A 13,176-nucleotide genomic window follows, 5' to 3' on the forward strand; every position below is an offset into this window, starting at 1 on the left:
GAGTGTGATGTTCCCCTTCCTGTGTCCATGTGTTCTCATTGTTCAGTTCCCACCTATGAGTGAGAATATGTGGTGTTTGGTTTTTTGTTCTTGCGACAGTTTACTGAGAATGATGATTTCCAATTTCATCCATGTCCCTACAAAGGACATGAACTCATCATTTTTTATGGCTGCATAGAATTCCATGGTGTATATGTGCCACATTTTCTTAATCCAGTCTATCATTGTTGGACATTTGGGTTGGTTCCAAGTCTTTGCTATTGAGAATAATGCCACAATAAACATACGTGTGCATGTGCTTTTATAGCAGCATGATTTATAGTCCTTTGGGTATATACCCAGTAATGGGATGACTGGGTCAAATGGTATTTCTAGTTCTAGATCCCTGAGGAATTGCCACACTGACTTCCACAGTGGTTGAACTAGTTTACAGTCCCACCACAAAGGGCTAATATCCAGAATCTACAACGAACTCAAACAAATTTACAAGAAAAAAACAAACAACCCCATCAAAAAGTGGGTGAAGGACATGATAGACACTTCTCAAAAGAAGACATTTATGCAGCCAAAAAACACATGAAAAAATGCTCACCATCACTGGACATCAGAGAAATGCAAATCAAAACCACAATGAGATACCATCTCACACCAGTTAGAATGGCAATCATTAAAAAGCCAGGAAACAACAGGTGCTGGAGAGGATGTGGAGAAATAGGAACACTTTTACACTGTTGGTGTGCATGTGTCTTTATAGCAGCATGATTTATATTCCTTTGGGTATATACGCAGTAATGGGATGGCTGTGTCAAATGGTATTTCTAGTTCTAAATCCCTGAGGAATCGCCACACTGACTTCCACAATGGTTGAACTACTTTACAGTCCCACCAACAGTGTGAAAGTGTTCCTATTTCTCCACATCCTCTCCAGCACCTGTTGTTTCCTGACTTTTAATGATTGCCATTCTAACTGATGTGAGATGGTATCTCATTGTGGTTTTGATTTGCATTTCTCTGATGGCCAGTGATCATAAGCATTTTTTCATGTGTTTTTTTGGCTGCATAAATGTCTTCTTTTGAGAAGTGTCTGTTCATATCCTTCACCCACTTTTTGATGGGGTTGTTTGTATTTTTCTTGTAAATTTGTTTGAGTTCATTATAGATTCTGGATATTAGCCCTTTGTCAGATGAGTAGGTTGCAAAAATTTTCTCCCATTTTGTAGGTTGTCTGTTCACTCTGATGGTAGTTTCTTTTGCTGTGCAGAAGCTCTTTAGTTTAATTAGATCTCATTTGTCAATTTTGGCTTTTGTTGCCATTGCTTTTGGTGTTTTAGACATGAAGTCCTTGCCCATGCCTATGTCCTGAATGGTATTGCCTAGGTTTTCTTCCAGGGTTTTTATGATTTTCGGTCTAACATTTAAGTCTTTAATCCATCTTGAATTAATTTTTGTATAAGGTGTAAGGAAGGGATCCAGTTTCAGCTTTCTCCATATGGCTAGCCAGTTTTGCCAGCACCATTTATTAAATAGGGAATCCTTTCCCCATTGCTTGTTTTTCTCAGGTTTGTCAAAGATCAGATGGTTGTAGATATGCGGAATTATTTCTGAGGGCTCTGTTCTGTTCCATTGATCTATATCTCTGTTTTGGTACCGGTACCTTGCTGTTTTGGTTACTGTAGCCTTGTAGTATAGTTTGAAGTCAGGTAACGTGATGCCTCCAGCTTTGTTCTTTTGGCTTAGGACTGACTTGGCAATGCAGGCTCTTTTTTGGTTCCATATGAACTTTAAAGTAGTTTTTTCCAATTCTGTGAAGAAAGTCATTGGTAGCTTGATGGGGATGGCATTGAATCTGTAAATTACCTTGGGCAGGATGGCCATTTTCACGATATTGATTCTTCCTACTCATGAGCATGGAATGTTCTTCCATTTGTTTGTATCCTCTTTTATTTCCTTGAGCAGTGGTTTGTAGTTCTCCTTGAAGAGGTCCTTCACATCCCTTGTAAGTTGAATCATCACCGATCCCACAGAAATACAAACTACCATCAGAGAATACTATAAACACCTCTACGCAAATAAACTAGAAAATCTAGATCAAATGGATAAATTCCTCGACACATACACCCTCCCAGGACTAAACCAGAAAGAAGTTGAATCTCTGAATAGACCAATAACAGGCTCTGAAATTGTGGTAATAATCAATAGCTTACCAACCAAAAAAAGTCCAGGACCAGATGGATTCACAGCCGAATTCTACCAGAGGTACAAGGAGTAGCTGGTACCATTCCTTCTGAAACTATTCCAATCAATAGAAAAAGAGGGAATCCTCCTTAACTCATTTTATGAGGCCAGGATCATCCTGATACCAAAGCCTGGCAGAGACACAACCAGAAAAGAGAATTTTAGACCAATATCCTTGATGAACATCGATGCAAAAATCCTCAATAAAATACTGGCAAAACGAATCCAGCAGCACATCAAAAAGCTTATCCACCATGATCAAGTGGGCTTCATCCCTGGGATGCAAGGCTGGTTCAACATATGCAAATCAATAAATGTAATCCAGCATATAAACAGAACCAAAGACAAAAACCACATGATTATCTCAATAGATGCAGAAAAGGCCTTTGACAAAATTCAACAACCCTTCATGCTAAAAACTCTCAATAAATTAGGTATTGATGGGACGTATCTCAAAATAATAAGAGGTATCTATGACAAACCCACAGCCAATATCATACTGAATGGGCACAAACTGGAAGCATTCCTTTGAAAACTGGCACAAGACAGGGATGCCCTCTCTCACCACTCCTATTCAACATAGTGTTGGAAGTTCTGGCCAGAGCAATTAGGCAGGAGAAGGAAATAAAGGGTATTCAATTAGGAAAAGAGGGAGTCAAATTGTCCCTGTTTGCAGATGACATGATTGTATATCTAGAAAACCCCACTGTCTCAGCCCAAAATCTCCTTAAGCTGATCAGCAACTTCAGCAGTGTCTCAGGATACAACATCAATGTGCAAAAATCACAAGCATTCTTATACACCAATAAGAGACAAACAGAGAGCCAAATCATGAGTGAACTCCCATTCACAATTGCTTCAAAGAGAATAGAGAGAATTTTAAAAATTTATACTATGTGTGTATACTTACAACAGACTCAGAGATATTTTCTTAGTTTGAAATCTATTCTCTGACATTGCAGACATATTATCTAGTTGAACTGTAGAAAGCCACTTTTTTCAGACACATTTGCCTGTTTCTGCATTCCTGCTGGTCTGCTATTGTGAGTTGGACAAACAACATCCAGAATGTTATTTGCTGGTGACATCTGCATCCAGAGACAATAATGCATGTGTGCACATAGTAAATGTCTTAAAATCATTAAAATTACTTAGTTCAGGCAGTACAACCAATTATTACCAAAAGTGACTCAGTCATAGAATTTTTTCATTCTTCTTAAAAACCAAAATTAAAGTTGCAAATGATTCTATGGGTCTTAAACTAGAATATTGAGGAGTTAAATAAAAAAATATATGAGCTACTGTCAAATGTGCAGATTAAGAGACTGGCCTTCTTACTTCAACAACAGAGACAAAATTGTCAGTTACACTTTATCATGGCCAGCTTCAGATTGATATGAATAATTTGTACCTGTCAGAGAAGGGCAGACCCTTCGCTGACAGATTGCTTCTCCTCCACTACCACTTACATGGGCCATTTTTTCCTGATGGGACTGAAGATGCTAGACAATACTGATGTAATCCAAAAATGTAAGAGTTAATCTTGAAACAATTTAGAAAAACTAAACTAATAATCAAGTGACATAAACAATTATCACTGCTACTATCTCTTCCCACTCCCCTCTGTCACACACATTGTAGATGCTTGGTCCCTTTGAATCCTAATGAAATAGAACAAGATTGAGACACATCCACCTTACTGTGCGATACAGATAATGCCCATATCCAACGCTGATTCTCTGAAACTGCATTTGAATTCATATACATTCTAATGCTTCACTATGTCCTCCAGTTCTGTCCTGTTCCATCTCATGCCAACATCATTGCAACCCACAAAACTGTAGATGCTAAAGGAAAGATTTCAAATGCTATCTTTTAGAGACCACTTAATCTTTCTTTTCATGACTCACTATTTATAGCACATAACAATATTGACATTAAATATTCCAAATGCATCTTTCTTTCTTTTTTCTCTTTCAGAGCATTAAATTGAAGCCAAGGGACTGAAATAAGAAACTCCAGAGAACAAAAAGAGGAATTGAAATTGCATGGTCATTAGAAGTCATCTTAAGAATAACCGTGTAGCAGAGAATGAGGACTCATATCAAAGTTTGATTCTTTTAGTGTTGGATTTTATGTAAGTAAAATTTTTAGTATACTCAAACAAATATTATCATCAATATATTAATGTTCATATTTATATTTTCACCATGATGCAGAAGATGAAAACACTAAACAGACTATTTGCTAATGCTGAAAATCTTTAGTATTTACATAAGTTATATTATACATAAAATAAAAATAATATAAACTAAGCATAACTGAAATGTGCTTTTAAGACCTTGGTTTTGTTTAAGTCTAAAAATCAAATACAAATGTAATATAAAGTTCAGTGTGTAACTATGACAAAAAATATTTTGAGTTTAGGAAATAAGCTGTAGTATCTGGAATTTCAAGAGGTATATATAATACATTATGAGAAAGAGTACTTTAAAGGTCAAAAGAAGGGAAAATAATAATAATTTAAAGCTCAATAAATGAATTCAAATCCATCTGACACCTTCAAGGTTTTTAACATCAGCAATTTCACTGATAATTTTTTCACTATGACTAATATATACATATATATATGTAAGTATATACATATATATATGTAAATATATACATATATTTTTTGGGGGACAGAGTCTTGCTTTGTCACCCAGGCTAGAGTGCAGTGGCACTATCTGGGATCACCACAACCTCCACATCCTGGGTTCAAGCGATTCTTTGCCTCAGCCTACCGAAAGCCTGGGACTGCATGCGCACACCACTACAGCTGGCTAATTTTTGTATTTTTAGTAGCTATGGGGTTTCACCATGTTGCTCAGGCTGGTCTCGAACTCCGGTCCTCAAGTGATCCAGCCACCCTGGCCTCTCAAAGTGCTGGGATTACAGGTGTGAGCTACTGTGCCCAGCCCATAAAATGTCTTCTATCCTTATAACTTTGCATTCCAGATGTGATGGCATAAGAATATGGCAGCAGTTCCATGTGAGACTGATGAAGTAACATATTATGAAAATACACTGAGAAATATCAAATGCTGATTTTAACATAAAGACATAATTGTTTTATAACTTAACTGACACCAAATATAGCTAAGTAAAATGATCTCAAATTTACATGCTAAGCAAGGGTATAGGCAGAATTTACTGCATCAAGGTTTGCATCAGCTATTTTAAGATATTTGAACATTGATTAAAAATGTAAAACACAAAAATCCAAATGAGCACTTGGTATTCAATGTAGACAGGAAGATAATCAAGCTGGTTTATTTTTTCAACATTTGGAATGATTGGAAGACACGTGATGTGGGTAGTGGATAATTTGGAAGCTATTAAGAGGATGAAAGTATTAGTTTTGATACACAGTTTACTTCATATTTATTAGAATAGAGTGGTGTGAAAAGAAATTAGTATATAGAAATATGTTTCTGCCCCTTTATAAATCTGTCCTCAGCATATTAAAGCTGGATGAGAGTGGGTTGAAGTTACAATGAAGATAATTTTAAAAAGATGAAAGCTTCACTAAAAGAGGAAAATTTATAAATGATCAAGCACATTCACAAATTTACAGAGTTTGGAAAACAAAAATGATTTTGGTCCTCTTAATAGCAGAAGTGATTTTTAATTCACATCAAGTACCAACACATAATATCTCATATGGTTTATCACAACCCTGTATAAAAATGCTTCTGTAGATAAACACAGATATATCAAATTTGACATCAGCCCTCTAAGATTAATTAATAGAACACCATGAACCAAATTCTAGAGGGATTTTCCACTAACTGTCCATCCATGTAAGTGGATTGCAAACCATAATTTTGACTAACCATATTCTTTTTCCTGAATTTGAAGTGAATTGATATCCCCTGAAAAGGTAGGAACTTTGTCAGACTAACCTCGTCATATTCCTTTCACTCAAGGACACAGTTACTGCAATGAGCAGAAAATAATTTAAACAAACTGGACACCACTGCCCAGTTCTAATTTTCTGAGCTTGCCTGACCCAAAATTATACTTTATCCTCCTTTCACTGCCATCATTTTTCTTATTTTTTAATGTATGAGGGTACCATAACAAACAATGCATACAATTCAGTAGGAAGTAGAGGAACAAGAGGAAATGTGAAAAGCATCCTAAGTTGATTTGCCACCAAGAGGAAAATATTAACACCCTGGGCAAAGTCAGGAATAACAATAGCAATACATGATAAGGGATGTAACCTTTCACACAATACAGATTCCAAAGCACTGTAGCTGCATTTAAAGCATATCTGATGATCAGAAGAATGAGAACTCTGATTTCAGTTCGTAAGGTCAGCTGATAAATCAGTACATGCTAAGCATTACAAATTAAGCCAGGTTGGTCCACATCAGTTTAAGCTAGAGGTTTTCAACCCTACCAGACATAAAGCAAATATATTATTATCCTGAAATAGTTTCCATAGAAAATATAACCTAACTATGCACATTTAAAAAAATCCTAACTACAGTGTAGACAATGAATAAATGTAATCATGAAAAATAAAACGTACTTAATATGCAATCTTTGACAAATTTCACCAGAGCAGTAATCTCTAAACTGGGGTAGAAATACACCTGAAAATCAACAAAGACTTTCTATATATTGTAATGTTTATTGTAGAAAAAGTTAATCTTGGCATCAAATAAAATTAATAAAATGACATCAAAGTGGTTAATAATGATCTATAAAAGATGGTCTCAAAAGCTAGGTACCTGGACAATGAGTGCACTCACAATTATTAAACAATAATATGTATTTGATCATAATTCTTATAAAAATCTATTATTTTAACTATGCTTCATTATTATAAATTAATTATTTAAAAAGAATATGGTGATTTAATTGTTTTTATAACATGATAAAAAACATGCTGTATCTGTATCATTTTAGTCTGAATTTAAATGACTTTGTTAATACATTTCACATAATGCATTCAATAAAGATTTTTTCCCATTTTTCTTAGTAACTTTCATTATATGTTTAAACATACATCAGTATGTTCATTTCTGCAGACTGAAATATGGGGATTTGACCTGGTTTAGTGAAGGTTTCTCTGGAGTGATGATGGAGCTGAGAGGTGAAAGCTTAATGAAGCAAAGAGGGAAAGGAAAAGGGCACAGTTGGCAGTGATAACATTTGCAAAAGCCTTGTGGTGGTACCTAAATGGGATGTACACAGGAATAGAATGCAAAAGCAAAAGCATGATACAAATTTATTAAAAAGAAAATAATTGAAAAACAGAATGTTTAAATGCATACACACACAGACACACAAACACATTATTTTTTTCCTGGTTACTATATGTCAAGAGACCTAGCCTAAATTTGAATCTTTGAATCTTTGTATTTTATGGCCATGCCACATGTCTGTGTTGCTGTAAAGGAATTCCCGAGGCTGGTAATTATAAAGAAAAGGGGTTAATTTGGTTCATGGTTCTGCAGGCTGTACAAGAAGCATGACACTGGCATCTGCTTCTGGTGAGGAGCTCTGGCTGCTTCCACTCACAGTGGAAGGTGAAGGGGAGCCATCACGTGAAGATCACAAGGCAAGAGCGAGAAAGAGAGGAGGAGGTGCCAGGTTCTCTTCAACAATCTGTTCTTGTTGAAACTAAGAGTAATTACTAAGAGTGAGAATTCACTTAATCCCAGGAGAATGGCATCAAGCTATTCATGAGGAATCCACCCCCATGATTCAAACACCTTCCACCATGTCCTACCTCCAAGAGTGGAGATCGAATTTTAACATGTGACTTGGCAGGACCTAACAAACAATATCTAAACCATAGCACCACATATTACATTGTCAATTCACATTTAGTCTGGAGCATATAATTGCTTCCCTTTATTCAAGGCAAACTGTAGTGATCGTAATCTTTGAAACATTCAGTTCTGGCTATATCCCCTGGTCCTGAAATTTGCAATTATTTTAACTTATTTTCAGAATTTTACTTTTCTTCTTATTGCATTTATTTGTGTTGTTTTTGAATAGGCAATCTTTTTGCCTATTCACAGTTTGATAATCTCAAGGCTGTATTATTCACAAATGCAATTACTGTTTTTTTATGTGTTTTGCCATTCTACTTCTTGGGATTAAAAATATTGACTAGCGTATTAATAGATCTGACAGTTTTCAAATGTAATAGTAGAGTTCAATTTATATGACCCAAACGTCAGCGCTATATAATGTGTATTTTAAAAGGTAGTACTAAATACTAAGTAGTAATAAAAGATGGGATAATCAAATAAATTTTATAAAGAAAGTGAAATTTGCATTGTTTCTCCATCTTGCAAAAAAGGAAATAAATTTTTATATTTTTGCAAGTTATATTTAACACTATGCTGTTAACAAAAATTATCTTCAAAATATTTAGCAAATGGTGCTGAAGACTGCCATTCTCTTAATGTATTTTTTTCTCAGTCAGTCACAGAAAATTAAACTTGAAAACAAATACTGCAACTGAGAACAACTAAATTGAAAAATAGACATGGTTTCTCTGTACATCTGATATTAGAGAAGAAATTTAAGTTACTTATTAAATGAAAGTCTTATATAGAAAGATATACTATAACTTGGTTAAATTACATTTACTTTATTTTATTTTTTTCCTCATCTAGGATGCAATGGAAAAGATACATAGGGGATCAAATACATGTGATGGTGGAAGTGAAAACCGTTCCTTTGTGCTTCCTTGTTTCCTGAAGGGGTGCTTCTGAAATTCAGTGATCTCAACAGGCCACGTGGAGAGAGAGGTCTGCTTGAACACATAAGCCCAGACATGCATGCCACTTGCTCTCTTTTTTCCCGTTTATTTCCATCTTGGGGTGGCAGATATGTCCTCCCCATAACTCAGGCTTACCATCGAGGCTTATAACTTCTTGCCTTTCCAGTCCCATAAGCCAGTTTGATAACGCTTGCAGGGTATCATATGTAGCCCAGCCATTTCTGGATATATATTTTTTATTTCTTGCTGCATCACACACCTATTTTCTGATTCAGTGTAGCAGGACTTGCTACCATTTGTCACAACGAGCACTGGAATCTCTCTTCTGCAAGTGAGAAAACTGAAGTGAAGAGAGGCTGCAGAATTGATCTAAGACTAGCAGGACTTGCTGTTGAAGTCTATCATGGACCAAAGGTCTCAAACCAGTAATCTTTTTTATAATTCCTGCTGTAGCTCATGCAATGCTAATACTTTCTGTAATGCTAATTATGTCATTTGAATTAAATTTAAAGGTTCTTTAGAAACCTTTTTAAGACAGGTGAATCCTGTTTTAATAGGGTAATGATTACTTTGTAACCTTATAGCTACTATGGGATGTTTCCAATGTTTGTGTCTGATAAAACAAGAATCAAGAACTACTTATAAAACCTCAAAAAAAATTTCACAATTTTAAAAATGTAGGCTATTATTATTATTAACTAATTAAGTTCAAGTATAAAAGCCTTTACTAACATAAATGGGAAAAAGTTCAGCTAAAACACTTTGATTTTATTTGAAACAATCTAGTTTTACACTGCTTATTGATATGATTTGGACTTAGTGAGTCTGTCATGTCTTATAAAACATAGAAAATGAGAGAAGAAATTAATATTTTTTATTTCAAATCAGTTATTAAATTATTCCATAAAAAAGTCACATCTAGGTTTATATTAAGAAAATGATCTTTCTCTGTCCTTTTTAGTCTAGATCTTCAGGTGGTATACTGACAATTTTTGTGATAGTATTGGTTTATAGAACTGCTTTACCAATTTCCAAAGATCTCTATTGCTGGAATCAGCATGCAGAAAATGAAACATATTTGACAAAAAGAATAGCAAATCCAAAGCATACATTACATACTCTGAAAAAAACAGTATGTGGAAGAGGGATGGCAAGGGAGATAGAAATGAATATCTGTGTGGAGTGCCCCGTGCTCCCTAATGGATTCTTACAAGCTGTTGCTGAGTGTGTTAAAGGTATCACACATTTGAAACTTGCATAAGAAAGAAAATTACAGCACAGTCTTCCAGGAAGGAGAAGAATAGGCTTAACCTCCCACGGTTTTCTTTAGACCCTGTTGAAGAGAATTTTTCATCACTTCCATCCTGTAATATTTTTTCAGTGATACTTTTTTTTAAAAAGATGTTGAAACACTTCCAACAAAAGGATGCCACAGAGCCGATACTGATAGACTAGTTGAAAAGTCCTGCCTTTTCTTAGTCATTAACTGCAAAGTCAATTTAAATAATTTAAATAGTTCCTGCTTCCTGCCACCTCCAGACTCGTGGAGTAGACCTTCAACATTATGTATGCCTCAATACACCAAGAGAAAACTTATAGAAAATCTGATTTTTTTAGCTCTAAATCTTTTATCTCTTTAAATTATGTGACTTTAAGATAATAATTTTGTGTTAATCCATACAGAGAGAGTCTTTTAGAAACCAAAATGAAGTATGACTGGACCATAGCATCAAGGGAAAGAAAGGTGAGGGTAAGGTCATCCTACAGGCCTGTGAACAAGGCAGACGATGCAGAGCTATTTTAGCGTGAAGAGAGTTAAGCATTTATGTCAAGTGCAAAGGGAATTCATTTTGAAGAGTTTTATGCAACTGTGTGGGATGTAGGGGTAAAATGTGGGAGAAAAGAGAACACATAGAGGGTATTTAAATAATCTTAGAAGAAATGGTGTTTATCATGGTGATAGTAGAGCTAGTAAAAATGGAAAACATTAGATGTTAGAATGTGTTTTAAAGAAAGCAACAACCAAGAGTTACTGATATAGTGAATATGGGGAGTTTAAGGGAAGGTAAGACTCAAAGTTAACTCCTCAATTTGACAAGCAACCTATTGAAAGTGGCATTTTTTACTTAGCTGGGAGAGATTAAAGGGGAACGAGACGGGAGTGTCAGGAATGGGAATTGATTTTTTGAACATGTTAAATTTGAGATCACTATAAGAAATCTGCATGAGCATGCTGAGTAAGAAGTCTGAGGTTTGAGAAGTCAGATATAAACTTAGGGGTCACCAACCTATAGCATTTAGTGTGGTCTATATTCATGAGTCAGTTGAAATGAAGAAACATACTGTAGAAGAAAGCAGAAATAGCTTTTTGAGACAAGGAGAGGGGAGAGAGTCCAGGGTGGAAGCAGGAGGGCTGCCTCTCAGTTGGTAAATGCAGGATCTTTCATCCATAGTAGTAAGATGATGGAAGGCATACAAGACAGGTGCATATGCAGGTGTATTTAATCCAAAAATGAAATTACTACTCCCAGATTACTTCTATTTTCTCAGGAAAACATGAGCCAAAGCCATTAGCTGAAACAGAAAGAAGACGGAAAAAGAAAATTGAGAGGAATAGAGAAAATGAATAATAGAGGTTTTGGGTCGTAGGAAGTTAAAGAATACATAAATCAGATTTCTACAGTCAGATTTCTGGGTAGAATAATTGACCATTTGAAACTTTTAGTCTTAAATTTAGGGTGTGACAAGTCAGTTCTGATGGGTGCAGTCATGAAGAAGGCAGAAATTTGAGTTTAATTAGGCATCACACTTTGTGAGTTAAGTAAAACAGATGGAGAAGGAGAGAGTTAATAGTACTTGCAAGGGTGCTGGTATATTTACTGAACAGTAAATCAAAGTTGAATAAGAAGTAAAGTGAATACAGGTTTTGGAAAAATAGTAACTCATAGAGAAAATAAATTGCAGTCATCAATAAAGTTAAATATTGCTGGGAAAAATAGCTGAAGTGAAGAAAAACCATATGCAGAGTAGAGTGAAGAAAAACCATATGCAGAGAGAAGCATTTTTTTTCATCTGTCTGAATCCCAATAATTGGTGATTAAATGAAAACAAGACATCTTCCTTTAAGAGAGTTGCAGAGGCAGTAGTGTGGTAGTGTGGTCAGCATACTACCAAGTTGCTGTTATAAAGAGGTGGAGTGGACATGCAGAAATAGTTTTAAAATTAAGGGGAAATTTGTCAATTAGCAATCTTGTCAGTCAAAATACATTGTAGGATGTTTTTGAAGGTTGTGTAAGTTTAATTATATCAGACTAATAGATATGTAGAATAATAAGTGGACTTGGAAGCTTGGATTTCTATTGGTGTAGGAAGTATATGGGTTTCTATAGTGTATGGGTTTCTAAGGGTGGGAAGAACTGTATGAAGCTTACAAATTTCATCATAGTAAGCATCTTGAAGGAAGACAGAAAACCACCTCAACTTGGACGGAGTGGGGCCTCTGAGCAATTTTCATTTTAGTGCTGGGTAGGCAGTAGCCAAGATAGTGACTGTAACTGATGGCTTACTTAAGAAATGGCTTCTTTAGACACTGGGTCATCTGAGGGCCTTTTTATCCAGTGGCATTGTTCTGTCACACAAAGCTGCTGCTTCATGAGGAGCTAGAGAACCTTCTTTTTTCTAAAGTAGCAGGTTATTGTTGCAATTGGATTGTAACGGGCTTGGATGCTGTTTCTCCTCTGTATCAACAATATTGTGAATAGAAATGCGTGTGTGTGTGTGTGTGTGTATGATTTAACATAGTTTAATATATTTCTACAAGTATCTTAAGGCATGGTTAGTTCATCACTTATTAAAAGTGAATTCCAAATCTTTTTGATTCTGTCAAAGAATTAAGTTGTAATATGCATATGTAATCATGCATACCTGCATATAAATAAATATATAAGTTATACATATATGAATACAAATATATGCATTATTAAATACATGTATCCTACATTGATATATTTATAAATCATACATATGCACATAAGCCCTTGTATATGTATTTTACACATATGTAAAAATAGAAGTTGAAAATGAAAACTTAATACATACAAGTCGAATTTTTAAGTTTCCTTTTCATAAAGGCAATGCTTGTGTGAGAGAAA

This window comes from Pan troglodytes, chromosome 3 (assembly GCF_028858775.2).
Source record: "Pan troglodytes isolate AG18354 chromosome 3, NHGRI_mPanTro3-v2.0_pri, whole genome shotgun sequence".
NCBI classification, from domain to species: Eukaryota; Metazoa; Chordata; class Mammalia; order Primates; family Hominidae; genus Pan; species Pan troglodytes.